General features: G+C 35.5%; 1 long non-coding RNA gene across 1 annotated transcript; it reads right to left on the reverse strand.

Annotated features, from left to right (window-relative positions):
* Nucleotides 1-2160: 2160 nt before the first annotated feature.
* On the reverse strand, nucleotides 2161-5811 carry LOC116110013. The gene is made up of 3 exons (XR_004124826.1): nucleotides 5658-5811; nucleotides 2553-4580; nucleotides 2161-2432 (listed from the first exon to the last, which is right to left on the reverse strand). It is a non-coding gene; the product is annotated as an uncharacterized LOC116110013 (long non-coding RNA).
* Nucleotides 5812-11598: the final 5787 nt, after the last annotated feature.

An 11598-nucleotide genomic window follows, 5' to 3' on the forward strand; every position in this document is an offset into this window, starting at 1 on the left:
GTAGTATGAATTAATTATGAAATAGCTGTTTATTGTTGACGACTGCGATGGGCCCACAAACGTAGAATCTTGTGCAGCTATAAAGTTGGAACCGGTAATCCTTTCGAATCCGGATACTGCCCATCAGAAGAAGCCATTTCTATCATCCGGATACTTATCTATTTGTGACCTTAACTTATAATTTTATTTTTATGAATACTCGTCTACATAAACTTATTAATGGAGGACTCTTTTTCTCCTAAATAATGATGTAATTGTAATTTCTCACCTACAAAGTTTAAAAGAGCATTTTACTAACTAAATTTATATTTTCTTTACCATCCAAAACTTTAATGGTACTCTATTGAGAAAGATTGAAATACGTGTTGGTATCACATCAATCGTACCATTTATTATACATATGTCACATAAGTATTTATTTTAACAGCTACCCATGATATTAATTAAAAGGCAAATCCTGTATGTAAAATTTTTAATACATAACATAAATGAACTTAATATAAACATTGACCTAGTAAATCCAGTAATCCACGGTAAATTAAGGTGGATGACCTGACAATATTAAAAATAGTTTTGTAAGCAAATTTGGTGTGTATATAGCATCACTCTATAAATACCAATATAACAACATAAAATTTGTGAATTTATATTATTAATATAAAACTTACAAATTCAAAGACATGAAATAATATAATGATCAAAGGCTAATATAAAGTTTTCCTTAAAAACACCTTTTATAAATACCCATGGAAAAGAGTGAGTAGGATGAATTATTTGAATCTAATCTCTTAAAACCGATAATGACAAAAACCCAAAAGCATTCCACTCTATTTAACTCCTTTACTTTTATTTGTAAAGTAACCATCTCACCCCTCCTGTCATGCTTTATTTATTTGATGGGATCATTAACCTAATAATAAAAGACAGAGTCACAAACTTTCCTCATTAATTTTTTTTCTTATAAACGCAATATAATAATCTGTAATTACTCAAATAAGACCCATTATTAGGTATACAAAATTTATTATGAGCTGACCAATTACGAACTATTGTATTGCGTTTGTGAGAGAAAGTTAATGAAAAAAGTTTGTAAAAATAATATTACATGTAAGCTAATTAGGAGTTAATCAATTGCTCAGTTGAGAAAATGTAAAAACACACTCAAGCATAAACAAATTAATGTGATAATAATTAATTTATTTATAATTGTATACCAAGTGGGTTTCTATTAGGTTATTTTATTTTTTATTTAAAAAAAGGAAGCTGAAATAATAAGAATATAGGTAAAGAACAAGTGGTGCACCAGAAGGAAAGAAAGGGGTGGAAGTTGAATTGAATGGTATAACCTAACATCGCTGAATGTCACAAGAAGACTTGGAAAAGTGCAAAAGCCATGGAAAAGTCTTTGGATTTTAACTTTACATGTAGCCGCCATTCAAAGTAAGGCCATATTTTAAAAGTGCTTTTATGTGTAGTGGTTGTGGTCAAACTTTTACTCATCTGTGGGTGTGGCCCACATTATGGAATTCTTACACTATGATTATTATTTAATTGATCTTGTTGTTGACCGAAAAAATAATGTACAATCTAACCAAACTGGAAGGGTGTGAAAAGATTTCATGAACTACTGCATTTAATTTCCATAACAAAATTAACATAATTTTTGAACAATTCCTAGATTCATAATCTGAATATTAAATGGTTTATAAATTATAAAAATAAAAATAAAAATTGGGATTTTTCAATCAAGATGGCTGCAAATTAAATAATATTTGTTTTTAAACATCATTTCCTTTAGAAAAGAAAAAAAAAAAAAGTCATATTGAATGATTGATTATAGGATAATGAGGTTGAGATCTTCAAAATTTTGGTTTATCTATATTATTTAAGGATTTTTAAAAATAGTTATTTTATCTATAAAGGGGTGGGCGAGTCTAAGTACCCACCCTTTTTTGAAGGAACGGAACCAGCACAGACCAGTTCCTTTGATTTGGAACCGAACCGGTACCCAGGTAAATATCAATTACCCCCCAAAATTAAAAAAATAACAAATTAACCCTTATAAAATTATGATACCCCTATTAGTTTTCCGAAATGACAAATGCGCCCTGCAAACTTTACAAAAATTACAACCATTTCAATATCCATTTCAACCTTCCAAAATTAAAATTATATAACACTTTAAAACTTTAAATAACACAAATACAACAACATCATAACATATCAACCATCAAGTTTAATCCTCCCAAAATTAAAATTACATAACACAATAACGTCACATAATAAGTTAACAACATATCAATTTGCAAACTTCCAACACTAAAATTACGTAACATTTTAAATTAACACAAGCACAACAACACGATAGCTACATCAAGCTTCATCCCCAAAATTTGCGGTGGTAATGGTTTCTACATCAATTGCGTTCAGTACTACAAAAAAGAAAAGAAAAGAGGAACTCAATTAATCAATTAGGAATTTAGTATGTTGAAAAATTGAATAAAACTAAATTAACTAAATGAAAATATAAGACATTCATATTAATAAGTTACCTAAATCACAAGTCTCTGCATCCACCAAGTAATCTTTAGAAGGAGTAGGTGTGGGTGCACATCTTAACCAATCTTGTATACAAATTAACGCTTGTACAACACTCGGAGATAAAGAACTCTGAAATTGATTAAGTACACGACCCGATGTACTGAAAGCTGACTTAGAAGCAACTGAGCAAAGACATCACTTGCCATATGCGAGAGAACCTTATACTTCCCTTTATTTGCTTTCCACCAATCCAAGACACTCAACTCACACTTCACGGGTTCACGTTTCTCCTCAAGGTACTGCTCTAACTCTGATTTGTTATCATCAACTACCCCTATGTCCATCTCCTCCAAAAATGCGTCCTTGAAAGGGTGATACTTAACAATAGCATTAAAAGCAACAACACCAACTGAAGATTGATTAGTTCCCATTGGTGGAAAGGAACTAGAAGCTTGACCTTGTCCTACACGTGAGACAAGTCAGTCATAAACTCCAAACAGTTGTTCTAATACATCTCTCAAGTTTGCAGTCATCATTTCAGCTTTTGCCAAGTCATTGGCATAAATCTTTTTATAGCACCAACTCACATATATCATCTTATACTGAGGATCTAATATCGTTGCAATCAACACTATCACATTGGCTTTGTCAAGACTCCCATAATACTTGTCAAACTTCTCTCTCATTTTCTTAGACATGCTGTGAAGACAAGGATTAGGGTCGTTCTCTCAATCATTCAAAGTAAAGACAATGGAAACTATCTCATCAAAAATAATTGTTAGAAGTCACATATTTCGTCCTTGACATCCTTTTAATAGCTTCGTAAAACGTTTCCAAGAATTTGGCAAACACAATTGCTTTTTCCCAATCATCAGCTGAAGGAGTTTCATGTGACAAATCAATAGCAAAGTTGGGGTCCTCATCTTCCAACCTTTGAAAAGCTTTCCTGAATTTTATTGCAGTATCTAGCATGAGATAAGTGAAATTGCATCTAGTGGCCACATCTAGACACACACCACCTTTATAAGTTATTATTTCCTCTTTCACAAATCTTTCAAATGCTAGGGCTTTACCAGGAGAACTCCTCACATACTTAACTGAACTACGGATACAACGAATACTACCCTTTACCTCACTACAACCATCCCTCACAATCAAATTCTTAATATGAGCAGTGCATCTCATATGAAAATACTAACCATCCATAGTTAAGGCATTCCTATCCACCAATCTATCCTTCAAGTAATTGATTGCCACATCATTAGCACTAGCATTATCCACCGTTAAAGTGGACACATGATCTTCAATACCCCATTCAATGCATTTCTCTACCATTTTCCCTATCTCCCTACCCGTGTGACTACTAATGGTTTTAAAACCCAGAATCCTCATATGTAACTCCCAGTTCTCATCAATAAAGTGAGCAGTGAGGCATAAATAGCTACAGTTCTGAATGGAATTCCATATATTAATCATTAGAGCAATCCTAGACTTCAGAGAACTCAACTGTTTTTTTCAATGAAATCTTTTGACAATTGTAAATCTTCAAACAATCCCTAGCCACTATATGAGGGGAAATATGCTTCTATAAAGGTTGTAATGAACTTCCATATTTCCTAAAACCTAGCCGCTCCACCTTTGTAAATGGTTCTTCATCAACAATTATCATCTCAGCAAGTAATTGCCTAGAGACCTCTTGACTAAATCTCCAAGTGGTAACCGTACTACATTCCTTGTCATCTTCTTTGTTTGTGCTTCTAAAAGACGAGAGAATTGTCTGGCTTTTATCAACATTGTGGGGGTATTTCTTACAAGTTGATAAATGCTTGTGCATAGAGGAAGTTCCATTACTCACACTGTACGCTAACAACTTCTGACAATAGAAACACTTTATCTGGTTTTCTCATTATAAATCTTCTCAAGATGTTCCCACACTCCAGATTGCTTAGCCTGCCCATGCGTATTTCTATTTGATACCGACTCTCCCATATTAGGCGTATCCTCAATGTCAATGTTTTCTCTAATTGATGACATTGTTCCTGCAAACATTTAAATTGTTTTATAATTACCATGTTAAAAAGAGATTTTCAAAGTAGTATAAAAATTATGGTTCAACTTTAAGCAACAATTGTACAGCAATCACAACAAAAAGATGAAGTACAGAAAGCAAAGGTATCTACTACTAGTAGTAGATTAGAGAAGATAATAAATTTGAGTTAGAAAATAAGAACTTCACAAGGAAGAAAGCTTAAAAAGGGCGCAATAATTGCCTAAAAATCTTAAGTATTATATCACATCATTATAAATGAACATTAAGTACAGTTAAGATCACATGGAGAGCAAGCAACCAAAATTAAAGTCCAAACAAACCCAGCTACATAGCTTTTTCACAAGCTTCAATAGTTAAATTCTATCCCCTTTTTCAAATAAATATATCATATATGTTTGCCCTGCAACACAATTGACAGAATCAATATAGAATTAGAGTAGAGTTTGACTTGATTGAGCAAATGAAGTGGCTCAACCTACGGCCATGTAAGCTAGAAAGTTTGATAAAAAGATGGTCCAAACTTTTTTTCTCTATTATAACCAACCCACTTCAATTGTTAACTTACTCAATACCAAATATCTTCTTATTTTACATAACATACTGATAAGTCTTTATATGATCACCAACTCAAACAACGCAGTCATGGACACCCAAAATTCATCAAAAATAATGAAACTACAGTGCCATATTATTCTCTGTATATCTGTTTGGTAAAATCTTGTTATCATATATATAGAAACTTTCTCGGGAAAGTGCAAAACAAAAGTAGAAATTTGTTGGGAGATTAGATGGTACTGAAACCAAACACCAACCACAGTGGGAAGTTAGAGAAAATAATAATGAACGAAATCATGATATCATTTCATTGCCACCAATTGTTCATAACCAGCAAAATTGAAAAAAAAAAATTAAGCCAGAGAAAAAAAAAAAAAAACTCTCACGATCTGGAAATCAAATACTAAAAGACAAAATATAATATGCAAATAGCCAAATATGCAGATAGAAAATTCATGAAGAAGATGATAATTGAAAACCCTAAATACAAAAATTGGGGATTTTGAAATACCTGATTGGAGATATCTTGCGAATGTGGGAGTTGAGATAGTGAGATGGCGTGAGACGGTTCGAATTTCAGCCCCAGAGATTTAAGTTCAACAATTTGAACTGAGAGTGAGAGATATGAGAGATTGACAAGCCACAAGCGCATTGGAGAGGAGAATGGAGCTTGTCGATTTTTTTCCCCCAAATCACGAAATTTTCTTATGTATTTACATGAAATGCAAAATATCATAAAACCCCCCATAATTTAATCTTTTGTTAGTCCCGATTTTGGTTCTTTTGATTAGAATCGGAATCGCATAGTGTCAATTCCTATTTTTTGGAATCAAAACCAAAACCTGAGTATCCTGTTGCGGTCGGTTTCGGGTAGGAATCGAAACCAAAACCTAAGTATCCATCGATTCCGATTCTATCCTAAAATTGTGCCCACCCCTAATAAATATGTCACACACTAATACTGATGTACCTTTTGGGCCTTTGTTGGGCTGTTTTAATGACTTTCTTTGGATTTGGGATCCCAATTGATTTTCTATGCGCCCATCTCTATTAATTTTATTAATATTTAGTTTCACTCTATTTTGAATTGGTGAGAAATTTTCCAATAAACTGATACGATTAATTAAAAATACAACTATATTTTTTAATTTAATCCCCCCACAAAAAAAAAAAAAAAGGCTTTGTAGGTGCAAAAAATCTATTGTTACAAAAATAGGGTATGATCTCATAAGGTTGAGGCCACTAACAATCCACTGGGCCTTCATACACAAAGAGACAGCATGAAGCTTACGGAAAACACCAGAGTGGTGTTTGCCGTAGGCACTCCGACATCAACAAGGCTGAAAAAAGAGATTTAATAATAATTAAGGGAAAAAAGGATTACTGGGAGTTTAGACAAAGGCTAGGACTACGACGAAGGTGTCAGGTTCTCGGGAGCAAGAATTTAGGAGTAAGGAGAGGTGATTTCGAGTAGTCGAGATTAAATATTGGAGATCCCCTTATGAGAAGGTAGACCTCTGTTTATATAGTGAACCCAAGGGGTTGGAATTCTAGTAGGACATTGAGTCCTACTCTGGGAGATAATCACTATCAGGAAAGAAATATGATTTCTTGTCTTTATTAGATTAAGTTTACTAATTTCAATAAGATTCAGGATCTTAGTAGAAGAGAAAATAAAATGAGATTCTGATTTCCTATTTATGGACTGTTATAGGATAATGGGTTGGAACCTAGTTTAGTTTAACTTATAGGATAGCTCAACTCATAAAGTGAGTAGTTCACAAGATGACTTTAAGCGTAGAGCCAATCGGAATTGGGCTAAAGCTTTGGGCCGTGACATGTTTATTTCGTTATTCGGTCTCGTCAAGCCCAAGATAATTTTTTGCCCAGACAATTAGCCCCCCACTCTCTAAGTTAAAGGGCATTTAGCTTGGAGAGTAGATTTAATCGAATGAGTGCAGACTGAGCGGATCAATGTTAGCAGCTCGTTAGGTCGGATGGATCGTTGTTTGGAGAAAGTTCGCTCGACCAACCTAAGTTGGGAGGAATTTGTTCAACCAACCGCGGTTGGGAGAAATATGGAAGCTCACTCGACCAACCTGAGTTGGGAGAAGTTTGCTTGACCAACCTGAGTTGGGAGTATTGAGTATCTTGGAGAGTATGTTGTTCCTTCTGTAGGTGTAAGAATGTGCGCACCATAGCCCTTTAAGAGTTGAGTCAGTTTGACTTGATTTGTCCAGATGTGGACTTGGGTGAAGTATTATGGAGTCACTTCAAGAAGGTGATGTATATCAATAAGAGTTGAAATTTTTTGTAGATGCTAAGTACCGAGGCCCGTCGGTGTGACTGACTGTCAATGTAATTTGGGCCTCACGTTTGAGTCGATGTATATCAATTGTAGTTAAAAAAATTTTGTAGATGCTGAGTAACAAGGCCCTATCGGTTTGACGGACTGTCGATGTAATTCGAGCCTCACGTCCGAGTCGATGTAAATTGATTGAAGGTTATCACAATAGACGACTTAAAACAACTTCATATAGTATCATGCATGGTGTGCGATTATCAATAATAAATTGAGTAAGAGAAGTAATGACGTGCATGTGTAATAAACCAAATGAATAATAAGTCAAATGGAGAAGTGATGCAAGATCAAGGGAATAATAAGCTTACTTGGAGAAATGACATGCATGTTTTAAGATAAGAGTCGAATGGGGAATCATCAAGCCAAAGGGAATGTGTTGGTAAATCACACCATTTGTTCCCGCTGTTCAAGGAGATATATCGACTGGAGTTGACTTGTTGATGAGTGACAGAGACATTTGGACAATGTGATCAAAACAGTGTTCATTTCGACGTGTGGGTGACACTGACAAGTGATTTTAGATGTTTGATGACCCGGCTCTTTAGGAGTTGAGTCACTTCGACTTGATTCGTCCAGGTGTGGACTTCGATGAAGTTTGGTGGAGTCACTTTAAGAAGATGATGTGTACCTTTCACTCGGCTTGGCTCATGCTGTTGAGGGGGTGGTGCTATGTGCTAAGTCGGCTCTGCTCTTTTTAGACAAAGTTTGGTGGAGTCACTTCAAGAAGATGATGTGTACCTTTCACTCGGCTTAGCTCATGCTGTTGAATGGGTGGTGCTATATGCTAAGTCGGCTCTGCTCTTTAGTTGAGTGTGGATCCGAGTAGATAGCTTTAATACGAGTAGATTTTCCAAGGAATAAATGGTGTCATGCATGAAATGCATGTGTTAAGCAACCGGCTGAATGAGGAAGCAATATGCATGATGTGCATATGTTATGGACCGAATGAAGAGGAGCTAAATGGAAAAGTAAGGTGCATGGGATGCATGTGCTTTAAGTAATGAACTGAAGGGAAAAAGAATAAACAAAGTGGAATGGCCGGGTGGGAATAAGTTAGCTGAATGGGAAATTGGTCTGAGTGAAAGTGTTGAGCTGAGTCACACAATGCAGGGTAGTGTTATGCCTACTAGTTCACTCAGCTTGTGTGGCCAAGTGAAGATCATAGCAGTAAGAGGTATCATATTGGTCCACTTCACTTGTCTGACCGAGTGGATATTCCAGCCATTGAATGTCTCAATTGGTCCATTCGGCTTATCTTGCTGAGTGGAGAATATATCAGTTGAAGGTGTTCGCTTTGGTCCACTCAGTTTGTCTCGCCGAGTGGAGATGAATGACTCGAATAGAGGTGTTTACACAATGCAAGTGTCAAGTCAAATGGTACGTGACTTTACCTTATTGTAAGGGTGGACGATGGAGCCGAATGAACTTGTTTTGCCAAGGATTCTAAGTGGATTTCTTAAAGCCCAAAGGAGGTCAACAAGGCCGAATGGTAAGCCAAGGCTGAATGAACTTGTCTGGTGTCGAATGGTTATGCACGGCTGACTGGAGATGTTTAGGTCGAATGGAGAAGCAAAGGGCTCAATGGAGTAAAATGCATGGGAGCAGACTCTTCTAGTCGACTTTTTGATGTAGAGGAGCTCTACGAGGGATGTCTTTTCTCGTGTAATTGCTTCTAGCAGAACTAAAACTATGTAATGGACTCTACTCTGATGGACCTGAGGCACGTTTTAAAAGATGCAAAAATACACACACATACCGTAAAATTTCTTTTTCTTTAAAAGAAACAAGAGATTGTTAATGAAGCTACCACAGATAGGCACATGTTTATGTAAGAATCAGCATGTATGAAGAGTGGTGGAGATGGAGAATGAAAGCATGAAAGCATGGATTCAAAAACCCGGTTTTTAAACAAAGCATGGAAATGAGATTATATCTTCTCCTTTGCTTTGGATTGATGAAGATTAGCCCCAAAAAGATGAGACCTCCACACTTTAACACCACCTTTAGAGGTTTAGAGAGTGGTCGTGGCTTTTAGAGAGAGTTTTAGTTTTGCTTTGAGTAAACAATGTGTGTTATGAACAAAAATGCAACCTTTTGCATTTATATATACTTGGGCAATTTTGCAATTATTTATTTTTCACTTCCAAGCCCAATAAAATCTTATTTTATAAAGGGACCCCACGAATTTATTATGCTATCCTTTGAATAATCAACATTATTCAAGGGCCCATGTAAACTAAACTAGTTTACATTAACAACCCATAAATTTACCTTTTTACCCTTTAACTATTAAAAGGTTATATTTGTTCATCTCATTAATCTTAACACTTTAAGATTTAATCTTAACACTTTAAGATATAATAATTAAATATAATTAATTATTGCTTGACCATTTTAACCCTTAAAATGTCACAAACAATTTTCTATGTAACTATTACTATAGAAATCCCGTTGTTACCCTCGAAAGGTGCTAGCCCTCTTCGGATAATCATTTCTCTCTCTCATCCTTCTCTGACTTCTCAAGGCTATTGGTGTGACCATGTAGGTCCATTGTGGATTAGCCGTGAGCCGGTTCTGGATGAATCTGGAAACCTATCTGAAGGCCCAACGACTATGGTAAACATCTAGCAATGTGCCATAGTCCCTAAACCACGATGAAGAAATACTTCATCGAACCCATTTCAGATCATACGTACCATGCAGGTAAAATTCCTCTATTGAGATATCTTGATTGAGCACGGATTCATGGAACGTCAAAATTCTAAACTCGATCTTCTACCGAATCGCTGATCAATATGTCTGGAACTCGTCATCACAAACTTGCTTTTGTATGACTAATAATAGACTCTGGCCAGAGATTCCGTTTTCCGAGATTTATCGATGTTCGTCTCGGAACTCGAATCCGGATGGAGTCAGCGGTACTTCCGATCCTATATTTCCGAGTCAATGGATCCTCTCTTGACTATCGTTCGTTTTCGCATATGAACAACGCATGACCAAATAGGCTTTATTATACGAAACATGATTAGTCTCGTACTTATACACCGTATGAACCATACGCATCCATATCGAATCCGACTACAATGTCTTAGGTCAAATGACTACATCGTGCACTAATATAACCAAACGATAAATCATTAACTACATGCTTTTCCAAGTGATTTGTTGTTATTCGGTCACGTTCGAAAAATAGTTCACCAATCGTTAATCCATACCAATGCCCCAGTGACATGACTATCATCGTCATCCGTACTTATATCAACTCATGATATCTTTCGGAAGCATCCGATATGCCTACTGTGCAATATAGTTGCCCAAATTATATTGCTTCCGTAGGGAACCCTTTTCGATAATTCATTTACCGATTAAATGAATCATCTGGACAATTCATATACATACTTTATTTTAAATGCATGACTGAATAAAGGAAGCAATTTATATATATGAATTGAAGAACTCTTTCTTCCATTATTTATGATATATATAGATACAAGACAAAATGCTCTGAAACCGACAACACGAATGGTTTCTAGGGCATACACTAATATGCACTAATAGTTTATAAAAAATTATAACAGTGAAGAAAACACCAAAAGGTTATAGGTTGCTGTTTGACAGATCATAATTGATTATGATTCACCAACAGATTGCATATGTATCACGAGGAAGAACTGATTGTTGTGACAATAAAATATTCCCAAAAGGAGTTAGCCAAAACTTACGAATTTAATAGCTTGGATGGGGCCGTTTGTAGCACAATAATGCCTCCTTCCAGTCCCATCGGGGCTTCGATAATGGAAGAAGACTCTACAACATTCTTAGCCACCACTTCCAATCTTCAGTGAAACGTTTCAAAATTGAGATTCTCCATTCTAATGCTTGCCAACTTTGTGATCAACTAGAGATGTATAGGAGTTTGTGGCAGAGGGGGCAGAGAGTTTGCAAGCAGTAGAGTGAGGTCTTTTGTGACACTCAAAGTAACACCAAAAGAGGCATTGTTTTTAAGGGTGTTCTGCATCAGTCTTCAACATTGTTTTAAATCCAGAAAAAGAGCTATGTTTTTAGAGCGGCAAAGCTTCAACCCTTGAAA

This window comes from Pistacia vera, unplaced genomic scaffold, assembly GCF_008641045.1.
Source record: "Pistacia vera cultivar Batoury unplaced genomic scaffold, PisVer_v2 Contig118, whole genome shotgun sequence".
In the NCBI taxonomy this organism is placed as follows: Eukaryota; Viridiplantae; Streptophyta; class Magnoliopsida; order Sapindales; family Anacardiaceae; genus Pistacia; species Pistacia vera.